The sequence below is a fragment of the Grampus griseus genome (assembly GCF_964374135.1).
Source record: "Grampus griseus genome assembly, chromosome: 2".
Taxonomy (NCBI): domain Eukaryota; kingdom Metazoa; phylum Chordata; class Mammalia; order Artiodactyla; family Delphinidae; genus Grampus; species Grampus griseus.
The window spans coordinates 28663052-28678528 of NC_139018.1; the positions used below are offsets into that span (position 1 = coordinate 28663052).

At 49.2% G+C, this 15477-nt stretch overlaps 1 protein-coding gene across 1 annotated transcript in view; it reads left to right on the top strand.

Annotated features, from left to right (window-relative positions):
* Positions 1-928: 928 nt before the first annotated feature.
* The window catches only part of MIDEAS (mitotic deacetylase associated SANT domain protein), a 66784-nt gene continuing 52235 nt past the window's right edge, over positions 929-15477 (top strand). Inside the window, exon 1 of the mRNA XM_082681857.1 lies at positions 929-1023. The gene's annotated coding sequence lies outside the window, so the exon portion shown is untranslated. The remainder of the gene's footprint in view (positions 1024-15477) is intronic.

The following is a 15477-nucleotide window of genomic DNA, read 5'->3' on the forward strand; positions in this document are numbered from 1 at the left end:
TGCAGTTTCAAATGTCTTTTTTTTTTTTTTCCTCAACCACAGCAAAGGCTAACCCATTTTCTTTCCAGCTTTACCGGATCAGGAATTCTTCCCGAAAGACCGCTGTTTAACTACTTTGTTGCTATTTATCAGGAACCAAAAAGATGGCCTTTTGTTTTTGTAGTTTTGAATAGGGTGAGCGAATTTATTTTGGGCAATGATAAATTTCAGAATTACTACTGCCTGAAGCTCCTTTTGTCAGGACTCCACCCTACCCTCCAAGTCACTTTTGGTCCGTGACGAAATACGGAATGCATCAGGCCCCAAAGAGACCTGTGAGTTGACTGTAAAGGAGGAGGTGGAAATCGCGGGGGAGGATTAGAACAGAAACTATTTTTCAGTCCCAACTTGGGCGCTGAAATAGCCCCCTGAAGTCATAAACGCTGAACGTCCTGTTCCCTTATAATTAGTGGAAATGACGAAGGACAAGTGTGCAGATCTTTTGAGGGAATGTGGGAAGAGGAGACCCGCGTTTTAAGGCCCAGCTTAGGCATTATTTGGTGGGAAAAACAAAAACAAAGCAAAAACAAACACAGAGCACTGTGCTTTCCAACAGGACCTTCTAGCAGCAACACCAAACTGAAAAACTTTTCTCCTTCCCCATCCTTTGTTTTTCCCGTAACCCCAGCTCTGGGTCCCTGAACCCCAACACCATCTTCCAGATCCAGCCTGAGAGCAGCCTCGACCGCACTTCTTCGGCGCGGAAACCACCCTGCTGGAGCGAGCCTCCCCCAGAGGGGTGCAGGCTCGGCGGACTGCAGCCCGCTTCCCCCGGCAGCCGAGGGCGCGCAGAGCCGGGGGCGCGGGCGGCTGCAGGGCCCGGCGCGCCACCGCGCGAGCTGCTGGGTCACGGCCCGGGCCGCGCCACCCGTTCAGCGAGGAAGTGACGACTGCGCCGTCCCGAGAGCAACAAAGTTTGAGTCTGCGGGCCTTGCTCGCCTGCGCCCCGCGCCCCTCCGAGCGGCCCCGGGATCCAGCGCGCAGGTAAGCCGCGGAGCTCGGCAGCCCCTCCGCAGCCGGGGCGCCGACGCCCGGAAACGTTCGGGGCAGGGGCTTGGCCGCGCGGGCGGGGATGTGGCGGGACGGGTAGGGCCGGCTGCGCTGGGCTTGCGTGCGAGGGGCGCTGCAGGGAGGGAGCTCGGCGGCCGGGATCCGGGCCCCGGGCTGCGCCCCTGTGGTCGCCGGTTTGCCGCGGGACTTAAACCAGCCAGGACTGCAGCCGGGCCGCTCCGGGCGCCGTTGGCCAGCGGAGGGGTGCAGGGAAGGGGCCTCCCGTGTCCTGCGTCCGAGGCTAGTCCTCCACCCGGCGCTCCCCATCGCGACAGGCTGGGCGCAGCGGTCCCCCAGTTCCCGCCCGGTGCTTGCCAAGGAAGCGTGCTCTTCCTCTTCGTAGCCCTCGCCGAGGTCGCAGGAAGGAAGTTAAAGGAACTTTCCCCCCATTTTTCTTAGCTTGGCCTGACAATGACGAAGAGCAGAGCAACTCGGAAGTTTGGGAAAACAACCCTACGCATTTCCAAAATGCAAAACCAGAATTGCCCCGAAGCCCCCTTTGAACAAATCCCTCTGACTCCCCCACCCTTTCTCCTCCCACACCACGTCCCGAGCCTGACAGTAATCACTAAGGCCTAACACTTTGCAATTTAGCCATAAAAGCTGTCAGCGCACCCACCTACATATGTGAGTGTTTTCTATATAAAACTCCAAAACCCGCTTCCAGTGGACTCTTTGAGGCATCTCACTCTTCTCTGTTTTCGAAAACTGCTAGGGCTGCAGGAATGTGCTTGGGAACTTTGATGGTGGTTCCCGCCGCCCTCTGTAGCCTCGTGGAGCAGGCTTTTTTTTTTTTAAGAACAGCTGAGAAGCTTATGACATCCCTGCATAGTAACTTGGGACTGGCGGGTCGGGCGGGTGGCGCCCTAGTTCCCTGGCTTGGAGTCTTCAACTGTAGCAGCAGCTGCGGCGGCGGCGGCGGCGGCGGGGACGCGTTGGTGTGTGCAGGAATGTACGTCCGTGCCGTAAAGACTCCTTTGACATGGGATGTCTAGAAGTTGAATGGTGCAGTTCCTAGCAGCAGCTTCCTGGCGGCCTGTGATTACAGCGTGATTGCACAGTCAGGCATTGTTGGCGTGGATGTTTATACACAGGCTATTGTGCAAGACCTCGGGGGCAGAGAACAAAATGCAGATTTGCATTGCAGATGCCCAGGACAGATCTGGGTCTGAGCTGCAGTCACCAAGTTCTTTTTGGCCTTTCACCTTAGCTAGGTAATTTATTTCCTCGTTTATCCCTAAAACTCGGGACAATTTGCCAAACGCCAGAGAAGTGAAGTGGACCCGGGAGGGCAGGATCTTTTCACTTCCACCTCTGGCAGCCTGAAAACTACCCCAGGAACTGTACCCTTATTTGTGCCTGTAGAAAATGTGGGATGATGTCAGCAGGAAAAGGAGATGGGAGATGGCTATCAACATCCCTAAACGGGAAAGCAGTTTGAATTAGCAAAATTGCATGGCAGCTGGATTGGGGCCTGGTTGCAAAGAGGACACGTCAGACTCAGACGTGTGACTGTGCTGGTGAGCTAGACTTTGAGCCTTGAAGTGTCAGCTGCAGAAGCTTAGTAGGTGGGTCCTAATTCCTTCATTGTGTTCTGGGCAAAGGGAAGAGTGCTGGGGCTTTAGGCTGTGTGTCTGTGCCAGTGTCGGGGGCGAGGGTCCGAGGGGGTGGGGGTGGGGGGGAGGCAGAGGAGTGACTCATGTTCATTTTCTCCAGAGGAACTCCCCCACCCCCTTCCTGAGCAAGGCCTGCTGCACAGACCAGGGTGGGTGTCCTCACACCTTCTGAACTGCTGTGCTGCAGGAAGGGAGCTAAGCCTTCAAGTGTGGAAAGAAGGCAAACAGGTTCTCCTTGAGGGCCTCAGAGGTGGCTAACTGTAGTAGAGGGATTTAAAACACAGTCAAAAACATGTACAGGATGCATGCTGGGTCATTCTTCCCACATGCCAAATCTCAGCCCCCTCTCTCGCTGCCCTAGGTAGAGACTCTGCCGGGGTAGCACTCAGCCCTGCTAAGGGGTCTGTGTGACTCGGCAGCAGGTACCGATGGCCTGGCACACCAGAGCGTCCCCATGCCTGGCCTTCTCCCCAGCCTAGTAACTGAGTTTCACCTGGTGGGAAAATGCTGTTTTGCAACCTCATGCCAGCTGGGTGTCACGGGCACAGTGACCATTTGTCAAACCAAAACATTAGGGCATATTCCCTGGCAGACACCTATGTGCTTCCAGAGACTCAAGGAAAAGCATGTGAAATCAGGACGTTTCTGGAAAGTCTGGGACTTCAGACACAGTTGCCACAGGGGAATGAGGGTTAGAGCAAAAACACCACAGAAGTAGGAGTTCCCATGAGTTGCACAACCCCTTGTTTTGGGTACATTTGGGTTTTCAGTGAACTTGACTGTCAAGGTCCTGGTCAGCTGTATCACCTGACCATGGCTGCTTTAGTAAGAGCCTACTGGTACCCAGAACTAGTCTAGAGGGGCGGGGAGGGGAGCATTCCCTTCTGACTCCAGCGGAAAGACAGCTTTGAGTTTGCAATCCTTTGTGTTTATGTAGACCGTGCAGAGACTAAAAGTGCCCAAAGGCCCCAGGGAGTGTGGGCAGGAGAGCAGGGGAGAGGGACCCCTAGCAAAGGCCAAAGAAGGAAGGACTCAGACCCCACCCCCCGCCCCCCAGAATTGTGGAGCCACCTGGAGCAGTTGCCCGTCCATGTCATCAGTTCAGCCTGGTTGATTTTTGTGCATAACTCATGCATGCCCTTCCCTTGGCTTGCTCAGCTTTGCCTCTGTATTCACAGAACTTGCCCTGCAGTTGTACCCAGCCCAGTTTAAGACCGGAAATTTAATCCTGACTTCCTCTTCCACCTTACATAAATGCTGATTTATGGCCTAAAGTTACTGCCCAGTTCATGGCCCCAGAGTAGCCCTGCCTACTGCCTCACTGTGCACAAGTAGGAACAATATTGAAAAAGCTCTGAATCAAAATGTGACCGATTTTTAAAAATCATTTTATTGTTTTAAGAGGAGAAACTATTTGGGTAGTTAGGAAGCTCCCAGCAACTTTGACAAAAACTCCGAGGCTCCACTGAGAGAGGCAGATGGCAAAGTCCTCTGCAAGGGGATGGTCTTAGTATGGAGGCCTTTTATGCTCTCCGGGCCCAGTATTTGTATTTCTGTTCGTCTACCTCCTCCCAGCTGCCTCCCTACACCGCAATTCCATGTCTTGACATCACAACTAACCTCCAAAAAAGGAGGCAGAACACCTCCAGCCAAAAGAGGGCATTCCAGACTCTGAAGAAAGTGCTGCAGTTTTCCAGATGCCCGGCAGTTCTGTCCTGCAAATTTGTTTCCTTCTTTAAAATGAGCCCCCCTTCATTTCTCATTCTCACTGAAGCATCTCTTTGTGAGACCCTTCAACCTTTTTTTTCTTTGTCTGCATGACACAGGGCAGTGCTTTACGACTTTCTCTCTCAAGTGCCACTTGAAATGCACACAGGTCTTTGAAAAAGCCTGGGATAAAGGGCTCCTCTGTGATCTCACTTAAAATGCCTGTTTGCAAGGGTCAGCCTCCTGCTCAGCAACCTTCAGTGGCTCCCCACTGTCTGCACAGGAAGGATCAAACTTCTAGGATGGCAGTCAGGGCCTCCCACACAGGGGTCTGGCCTCCACTGCTCTCCTGCCCTAGCCCTTTGCTCTGACCTGGTGACCCACTCTGTGTGTTTGTCCACACTGCTTGTGGCAAGCATTCCTACCTTTCATGCTTCCCCGGAAGTCTGGAACGCCTCGTCTTTCCTCTCTCCTACTTGGCTCAGTCTTGCTCTCCTTTTTAGCCCTATTCATGTTGCCCTCCTTAAGAATGCCCCCTGTTCCACCCTGTGGGCCTCTCCCTGGAACTCCAGTAACATCCACTGGGGGCCCCTGATGAAGAATCCTTGAAACTTGGTCTAAAGGATTTTCAGCTTCTTCTTTGGACCATAGCTCCGATCATACCCTTCCTTTAGCTTCTTAAATGTGCTTTTGGGTGGATCAGTGTTACCACTTTTCAACTAAACTGGAAGTCCTTGTTTTATATATCTTTGTATTCCCAGCCCTGGGGTTCCTGGTGAATGTTGGATGATGGGGATGATGGTGATGATGAGGAAGATGCAGCAGATGCAGTGGCCTTCAGATATTGTTGGCTGTGCATAGGCACACACCCAAGCCAAGCGCCAAGGGCCATGATTCCCAGTCTTTTTTTTTTGGCGGGGGCGGGGGGGTTATTTATTTATTAACATCTTTATTGGAGTTTAGTTTCTGCTGTATCACGAAGTGAGTCAGCTATACGTATACATATATCCCAATTGGTTCCCAGTCTTTATTCTGAACATTCACCCAGCCCTGCCTCCTTCTGCCTGTTGGCCTCTCTCTGGTGCCTCCTAGCTTTGTACCTCTTGTTCAGCTTCTTTTCCAGCACCTCTTCCCCCTGGTTGCTAGACAGTGTCTGTCCAGCTTCAGCACTGGCTCCTCCTTGTCTTGATTTGGGCCTAGTTGATCTGCCCCAGGATGTCCTAAGCCTGAGCACTGGCTCTTTGGGGAGAGCATCCATTACCTGGGTTCCTCAAAGGGAACCAGACTGATAGAAGGAGGTAGGGCCAACTGTCAGACACACTTGTGAGGAAGGCAAAGAGATGCTTCCTGGTTGACCATAGCTTTGATTTGCCCAAATAGGTACTGACTTATAAAACTAGGCTAAACCATAAAACTGAGTCTTGGGGAGATCCTTGCTAAACCCTAGCATCAGGTTTAACTAGGAGGATTCTGTTGTCTCCACCCAGTTCTCATGCTAGTAATCTCAACCTTGCCATATAAGCTAGATTCTTTCTTTTTTAATTGAGATATAATTCACATGCCATAAAATGCACCCTATACACTAAATTCCTTAAAAAAGATTTTTTTAAAATAAAATCTGGTAGATTCTTTTTTCCCCAGTTTTCTTCTCAGAAAGGTAATATACAACCCAATTGCCCATCAACAAATGAATGGATAAAGATGTGGTATATGCATACAATGGAATATTACTCAGCCATAAAAAAGAATGAAATTCTGCCATTTGCAGCAACATGGATGGACCTAGAGAATATTATGCCCAGTGAAATAACTCTGGCAGAGAAAAACAAATACTGTATGATACCACTTATATATGGAATATGAAAAATAATACAAATGAAGGTATATGCAAAACAAAAACAGACTCACAGATATAGAAAACAAACTAGTGGCTACCAAAGGGGAGAGAAAAGTGAGGGGGACAAGTTAGGGGTATGGGATTAAGAGATATAAACCACTATGTATGAGATAGATAAGCAACAGGGATATATTATATAGCGCAGGGAACTATAGCTGTTATCTTGTAATAACTTAATGGAGTATAATCTGTAAAAATACTGAATCAGTATGCTATACACCTGAAATTAATAAAATACTGTAAATCAACTATACTTCAATTTTTAAAAAACAGGTAATACATACCTGTAGTTCAAAATTCAAAAGATGTAAGTTATACAGTGTAAAGTAAGTCTCAAAAATAATTTCAATATAGACAATAGATTACTATACAGATATATACATACGTATAAAAATGCAATGGAATTAGAAAAATAAGTGTGTATTTTAACCTTGAGGGAAGGAAGACCTTCTTAAGAAAGAGACAAAACAGAACTTATAAGAAAATACTGATAAATTTGATAACATAATCCTTTGAAAAAATAAATTTTCCATCCTCTATTGTTCCCCATTTCTTCATTCTGTCAGTGTCCCTGTCTTAGGCAACTACAATTTGTCATTTTTCAGCTATGCTTCCAGATGTAGTTTTTGCACATAGAAGAAAGTATGAATCTATAAACAAATGCTGGCATACTCTACACAGCATTCTGTGTTTTTCATTTTTAATGTGTCTTGGAAGTTATTCTGTATCAGTGCTCGTAGAGCCACCTCATTTTTTCCATTGACTAAATTGTATTCCACTGTATGAAAATGCCATCAATTATTTAACTAGTCTACTACCGCAGAACGTTTGGGCTGTTCCCAGTCTTTTGCTATTACATACAATGTTGCAGTCAATATGTTGAATTCACTTTTAATTGAAAATTCTTGATGAACATAAAAGGGGTGAAGCTGGGATTTACCTAGAAAACTTACTGAAAAATTATGCATAAACTGCACTTAATAAACCAATAGAATCTGCTGTTTCACAAAATAATCAATTTTTGAACTGTAGAACCTTCTATGACTTTTAGGACCTTAGGGACTGCTATCGTCCCGCCTCTCTTTTTGTTTTTTATTGGATTTTTCTGGCTGCATTGGGTTTTTGTTGCTGCACGGGTTTTTCTCTAGTTGCGGTTGCGCGGGCTTCTCACTGCAGTGGCCTCTCTTGTTGAGGAGCACGGGCTCTAGGCGCGCGGGCTTCAGTAGTTGTGGTGCACGGCCTTAGTTGCTTCGCGGCATGTGGGATCTTCCTGGACCAGGGATCGAACTCGTGTCCCCTGCATTGGCAGGTGGATTCTTAACCACTGTGCCACCAGGGAAGTCCCCCGCCCCTGTTTTATAGTAACTGCAGTAACAGCATCTCAGAGAATTTAAATCTGGGAAGGGAACCTACAGTAACTCACTTTTAACTAAGGGTCAGAGATGATAATTGACTTCTCTAAGGTCACACAGCTGCAGAATGGAAGAGGCAGGCACAAACCCCACATTCCATTTCTTTTCACCATCTTGCATCGATCATCTTAGTCATCATAATCATCAGTTCCAGCCTATTTGTAAACCAAGGATTTTGTTTACAATTCCATCTCTTTAGTTTCCTTAAGGCAGTACACAAAGATTTAAAAAGAAGAAACTTGACAAAAAACAAAACCAAAAACCAGGGTTGGAGTGAGGCCTTTAAGAAGAGGGATGCTAGAAGGCCCAGGAACACAGACTTAGCACCCCTTGGGCAGCCAGTTAACGCAAGGCTGACTGTCCTCACTGGGCATTTACAGAACAGCTGCAGTGCTCTCAGCACTGCATGTGGCACAACAAGGGGTGCAAAGCAGGGTCCCACTTGCCCCTTCTCTCCAGGAGGCTGACAGTCAGCTTCTGAGATAGGTTGTTGTCAGAGGGAAAAACAGACTCAGGGTGGATTAGTCACTTAAGAACGGAATTTGGTGGAGTTGCATTTTCTGGGGGTCAGGTTCTAAAGTCAGTGTGTAAAGTGAAAAATAAGAATATAATCAAGATTAACCTTGAAAGTCCCTTAGGAGGGCACCAGGTAGGCGGCAGACATACTGGCTCTTGATACTTAAATTCATCTTAGGCTGTTCCTCTAGTTCTGGAAGAAGTTGCAGTTTCCAAGGTCAAGCAGCAGATGAAGTGTCTTGAATTTGGGGGCTCTGTAGTATGAAATATGTGTGTGTTCAAATACTACAGTCTCACTCAGCATGCCGAGATACTTATACTGTGATATTCCGCAGGCAGCAGGCAGCAGGCTCAGGGCTCTTAGCCCATGCTCACCCCTGAATAGATGGAGGGTTTATACGTTAGGAAATGACCATAGGACGTTAAGCAAAAAAGGCTCTTTGAACAGGTGAGCAGGGTGCAACGGAGAGATCCATGGAGTGGGTTTTAACTGCAGGATTGCAGAGGAAGGACTTATGCTTGGGGTGACCTGTCATTGCTGTGGGGCTGGGCGAGGGCAGTGCCATGTGGAGCAGACACTTTTCTCTGCTCTAAGGCCCTAGCCCTCCACATCCGCTCTCCTTCTCTCCCCTTCCCCTGCTTCCCTTCCCCAGCCTCCCTATTGCAGGCCATTGTAAGGGGCCTGCAAGGAATCTACCTCATGAGTCTGTGTCTACTTCCTCTGTGGCCTCCCAGTAGCATGTGCTTTGGGACAACTTAGGAGCCAAATCCACTCCCCGATCCCCACTTCCACTTGCACTAGAGGTGGGGAAAGGCTCAGGATTTCCTCCAAGGAGCCTGTGCTGACCTCCCCAGCTGGCATTTAGGATCTGAATTCCCAGTTATGGAGAAAAAGAAACCTGGCCACAGCAGTAGCAGTGGAACCCTGCCCATCATTGTTTATAGAGTGCTTTCCCCCACATTCTTCCTTCTTTTACTCACTCATGCTGTATGCATTTTTTGAGTCCCTACTGTGTGCTTAGCTCTGTGCTAGGTACTGGGGATGCCTCCCCCTTCAAGGTGTTCATGGTCTGTGAGGGAGACGGACACACACAAAAGCCAAGAGCCATTAGTGCCACGGATGTCAATGTGAAACTGTTCAGGGGTCTGCAGGGCTCAGAGGAGGGACCCGTCGATTCTGCCAGGCCAGAGGAGAGAGGACCGTTAGGAAAGGTCTAGGACGGCCCCAGTGCCTTGCATGGTCCCTGTGCTCAGGGAAGCCTGGGGAATTAATGAATAAGAGGCTTTCTGGAGAAAGTGGTGTGTGAGCCAAGTCCTGAGAAACGAGTAGGCGTCCACCAGGTGGCAAAGGGGGTCAGGGCATTCTAGGCACAGGGAGCAGCTCAGGCAGGGCCTGGAGTGGAGGCGTGACACAACACGGTCTTCTCCAGTAACTGCAAGCAGCGGGTGTGATGGAGCACGTGTAGGAGGGGGTGCAGAAAGGACAGACAGGGGCCAGGTCACGGGCCAGCCATTTGTGTCAGCAGAGAGATTTAGACCTTACTCTGAGGGCACTGGGGAGCCACTGAGGACTGATTTTGTGTGTGTGTGTGTGTGTGTGTGTGTGTGTGTGTGTGTGTGTGAGAGAGATAGGATCAGATTTTCTTTTTAAAAGGTTACTCACTGTGATGTGGAGGATTGACTGGAGCTGGAGAAAAATGGGCAGTAAAGAGACCAGTGAGGAGGTCATTGCAGGAGGTCACTGTGGTCCCTCGGGTGAGATGGAGGAGTCTGAGCCAGAGCGGTGGGGGAGGGAGAAGCTGGATTAGGAAGGTGTCGAGGGAGTTGGGTTGACAGGCCTTGAGGACCAACCAAATGAATAGAGCAAGGGAGAAGTTGAAGTGTTTCCTTAGGTTTCTGCTTGAAACAAAGAAGGAGGAGCAGCTTTTAGGGAAGAGACAATGAGTCTAATTTTGTACATGTTGAGTTGGAGGTGCCTCCGGGACATCCAAGAAAGCAGTTCTAGTGGGCAGTTGGACATATGGGTCTGGGGCAGGAGACTCCCACAAGGGATGGCAATGGGCAGCATTGCCCCCTCCACGAACTCTAACCAAGCTACCCCAAATAAACATCATTTAAGTAAAAATGATGACTTACTGTGCAGCTACAGCTTCAAGACAAGTTCCAGACAAACCCAGTTACCTCCCAGTAGCCCCCTCTGTCTGTCAGACACTCTGGAACAGACACTTGGGAATCACCAGAACACAGAAGGTGGTTGGAGCTAGGGGAGCTGATGGCATCACCCATGGAGAGCATGCAGTAGGAGGCAAGGGGATCACCGTTTAAGGGGTACGGTACTAGGCAAGTCAGCAACGGAGACCAGGAAGGAACCAATGGTGAGGAAGGAAGAAAACCAGGAGAGCATGATGTCATAGATGTCAAAGGAGGAGGGAGCTTTGCATTTTATAACAGGGACCATGGTTTTGTGCACCTAGTACAGCACATGGCACATGGCAAGTTTTCCATAAGTCTTTATTAAATTGAGTTGAAATTGATCAACTGTTAATCATTGGGGACGTCAAGAAAGAGAGGACTGAAAAGAATGATTGACTTAGGAATTAGAAGGTTCCTGGGTCTTTGCCATGGGTGGGGACTTCTCATTTGATTTAACCTCCCTGAGAAATAGGTGGTGCAGGTGTCACCAGGTGCCCCAGGGTTGGAGTGACATGTGCAAGTTCTAGAACGCAGGTTTCTTGACTCCAAGTCCACCTTTCCCTGAACTGATGGGGAAATAGGGAAGAGTCCAAGGGAGTGATAATGCTTTTAATTTCTGATATTAATGCCCCAAATCTAACATCTGGTTAGAACCAGGGGCAGGATGAATTGTTATATTCAGCATTTACGTCATTTGTTCATGTTTGTGATTATTAGGTGGCTGTGGTCCTCTCAGATGTGTATTTAGATGAGACTCTTTTCCCGGAGGGAAAGATAGAAGCTTGAGCCTAGGTGTTGTCTCGGGGGGGTGGGGGGGCAGTGCAGAGGAGTCAGTGTAGAGGTAGAAGGACATGGTGGGGTAGTCTAGGTCTTTGGTCTGCAAACAGCAGAAGCTGACTCTGGCTAAATTAATGAGAAAAGGAATGTACTGGAAGGATATCTGGTGACTCACTGAATGTCCTGGAAATCTGGAGACTGAGGCTCAGAAATCATTCAGGACCTGTGGGAAGTTGGGTAGCTGAAACCAAAGACAAGGTGATGATGCCACTGGCCTGGCATCACTGGTGCCTGCTAACCTGACTGCTGCCACCACTTCCAGAATGAATTTTGAACTCTCCCTGATTCTTTGTGTCACTCAATCCACAGGCAGAGCCCAGGCTGAGCATCTGGTTGGCCAGCTTAGGTCACATGCTCATGTTCTCACAGATTCTGGAGGTTACAGCTTCCCCAGTTGCAGGTGGAACTCTCCCTTCCACAAGGACTCACAATGCCAGGTTCCTTAAACCTGGGGACAGGTACGCATGCCAGGTGGACAAGTGTCCACCATAGAAGCCAGAGCCCGTTCTAGCCCTCAGACTGGGATGACTGGGCAGTGCTGGACATGAGGTGGAGATGGGGCATCCCCCATAGGCCACTGAAAATATCCACGTTTTGATCTTAATCTTTTTGGACATCTTTCTGAATCCTTTAGCCTCCAGCTAAACTTTAGGATTCCTTTTTTTAAAAAAATAAATTTATTTATTTACTTATGGCTGCGTTGGGTCTTTGCTGCTGCGCGCGGGCTTTCTCTAGTTGCGGTGAGCGGGGGCTACTCTTCGTTGCGGTACGCAGGCTTCTCATTGCAGTGGCTTCTCTTGTTGCGGAGCACGGGCTCTAGGCACGTGGGCTTCAGTAGTTGCAGCACGTGGGCTCAGTAGTTGTGGCCTGTTGCCTCTAGAGTGCAGGCTCAGTAGTTGTGGCACACGGGCTTAGTTGCTTGACGGCATTGGGATCTTCCTGGACCAGGGCTCGAACCTGTGTCCCTTGCATTGGCAGGAGGATTCTTAGCCATTGAGCCACCAGGGAAGTCCTAGGATTCTTATATGCTCTGGAGATCTGAGCATTTCATCAGCAGTTGGATTTTTCCTCTGGAATTTGAAGGATTCCAGTGGAAAAGAGAGCTCATCCTAGCATCTGGATCCTCCCTGCACATTTGATTCCACTTGGAAAACTTCAGCGCTGCCTTGTAAGGACAGAGGCCACAGCTTGGCTCTCTCTGGCTAAAAGGCAGCTACAGTACAAATTCTGTTTCTCCTCTGGGGTTGGGCAAGACCCACAGGGCCGTGAGGTGTTTGGGAGGTGCTACCTTGCTTTTGACTGGGGTTTGTCTTCAGGCTTGGTGCCAAAGTTGTCCAAAGTGACAGGAGTAGGTTCTTCTCACATTCTAAAGATGTCAACCTGGTGGAGATGTCCTATCCAATATCCTGCCTGAGAGAGAGCTAAAGGAGGTAGGGCTTCATCTGCCTGGGGCTGTCAGCATTGCCAGTCGCATCCCTGCCCAGTTTCCTCATCCAAACAAGAGGGTGTTTGTTCGGTGAGCACTAGCTCCCTTCTTGCCCTCAGATCCTCTGGTTATAGCTCTTTGACATCAGGGCACCTTGACTGAAATCTTGGCCATTCAGTTCCAATAACCTTAGACGAAGGAATTAATTTGCTTTAAAGAGAAAAATGCAGTTTTGAACTTCTGGCCTCATGGCTGTGGTGGCTACCAGCATTTCAAGGGTCTTTTCCACTGGTGCCTGTTAGTGGGGAGCTGCTGCCTCCACGAAGCTGAGTGTGTCAAGGGCTGGGTTCTTGCACCCCGGACTGGAGGTGATTCCTGAGGCTGAGGCCTGCTCACCAATGTGGGGTCAGGGTGACCCGGGGAAGGACGGAGCAGGAGTGTTCCTAGCCAGTGCTGGCTCTGGCACAGTTTGCACTATTTGCCCATTTTTGTCCAGATGACATAGAATCGTGTTGAGAACAACACGGAAGCGGAAAAGATGTCTTGGAAGGATCTGAGCTGTTTTTACTAAAACACAGCTTTGATCACGTCACCCCTCTTAAAAACCTTTGAGGGCTGCCCAAGTCCTGCAGGAGGAACCTCACATTCCTCAGAAAGGCCCCCAAGGCCCTGAGAGCCCCAGCCCACCTCTCCACCTCCTCTCCTGCCTCTCCCCCTTCCCTAGCGCCGCCCTCTATGTTCTCTCCGCTCCTCCGCGCTCCTCCAGGCCTCTGTGCCTTGTGCATTGTTGTTCCCCCTACCTGGAGCCGTCCTCCCTGCCCTTTTCCTGGCAGAAGCCCACAGAACCGGTCAGAAGTCACCTGCTTCCTTGCTGCCTTCCTGAGCTGCCACCTTAGCGTTTCTGCAATCGAGCTTCCCCACAGGAGGATGCTGGCATCAGCTGCAGGTGTGCCTGCCTCCTCCCTGGCCTAGCACTGTGCCTGGCACACAGTAGGTGTCCCGTGATGGGACCGGAAGGGTGGCCTGAGGGGATGTGAGGGCGTAGGGGCAGGCCCAGGACCTGGCCTCGGTCAGGGGACACGTGTGATTGGTGAGCTGACAGCCTCCCTTTGCACCTGCTGGTGGAGCTGCTGCCTTGGTGGCTTTGCTGTTTCTCTGAACCTGAGGGAGACCCTGGTGAGGGTGGGAAGGGGATTTAGGGCCACAAAGCCAGCACCTGGGTCCCCCTCACCCTGAGGAGGCATCTATGGTGAGGAGCTGGTTTAAAGGTGGCAGAGACTTTCCTCCCCATCAGCCCAACCCCTGAAGAGGGCTAAACACCAGCTGCCCTTGGAGGACCCCTTAGTGTCCATGCCTGGCATTGTCTGCTGGCTTTGCACAGAGAAGGAACTAGGGAGAACGAGTCAGCACAGCATGAGAGGAGGCATGAGGCTCTAAAATGGAAAGCCCTGGTCAGCCGAGTGACCGTCAGGACAGGCTGGGGCTCTTTCTGTTGGAGGAAGAGGGGCACCCACCTGACAATGACTGCAGGATGCAGCAGGAGCCCCAAAGCAGGCACTTGGGGTCTCAGTTTGTCTATAAAATGAGACACTTACACCACATGTGGTTCTTTCCTGCTCAGAAATTCCCCAAGCCTGTGAACGGAGCCTGGCAGGCGGTGTCTTTATGGTGCCTCACAGTGGGACCTGTGTTACCTCACAAGAACCCTCCTGGTGTGGAATAGTTACCCGGGGTCTGCATGCCACCTAGAGAGAGCCGTGGAGGAGCATATTTCCCACCATTTCTGATGAGGTGGACTTTCTTTCTTAAGAGATTTTCTTTCTCAAAGTTGAACCCACACATGCATGGGCCTACTTGACCACTGTGAGTGCATGGCCTCTGTTGTTTGCAAAATATGTTTCCAGACCAGGAAGCACATCGTATTTCTAAGATCTCTTTTAGGAACCCATCGAAGTGTGTCTTTGTTCTTGGCCCTTGGAAGATCAACTCAGAGGAAACTTGAGTGGTGGGGTGGGTTTGATGTCCTAGGGAGGTGTTGGCCCGTTTTGGGAGGGATCTGTTTTGGGATCTGCCTTTGTTTCTGCCTCCAGGGCGCCTGCTCCCTCCTCCTGTCCAACTCAGTCCTCCACCTTCCTACTCACATCTCTGTCCTCCTTCCTCATCCCTCCCCAGCAAATCAATGGAGCTGCCTCCAAGCCATCCTACCTTGCTTGGTAGGATTGGGAGGTGTCAGGAAAACTACTTTTGAAAAAGATAGTCCAGGTAGCTCACACAGAACAATATATTTTTTAAATGTAAAACTTGAAGCTATAAAAAATGTTAATTTCCTTTTACGTACTAGTATTACTCTTGGGAATTTATTCTAAGGAAATAATTCTAGAAAGGAAAAGAGCTATACGCACAAAGGTATTTATAGCAACGTTGTTTAAAATAGCAAAAAACTGTAAACAGCCTGAGTGTTCCACATGGCTATATAATTTGTGATACCTAGACTCAGTGGAATATTGTGCCACTGTTAAATTAATATGAAGATGATATTAATTCATGCGAAAGTGCCGAAGAATTTTGGTGAAAAAGTGGCTTCTGTTTTAACAGGCAGATTGCACATACACTTGACGAGTGCATAAAAACTGATTACATTGGCTATGGTATAAACTGGCATAAGGTAAATACAAGATTTAGGTGAAGTGGTTATGAGTGGAGTATTTGTGTGTTTGAAATTGCTTTACATATATATACTTTTATATAATACTTTAATATATATTATATAATATATATTAATAT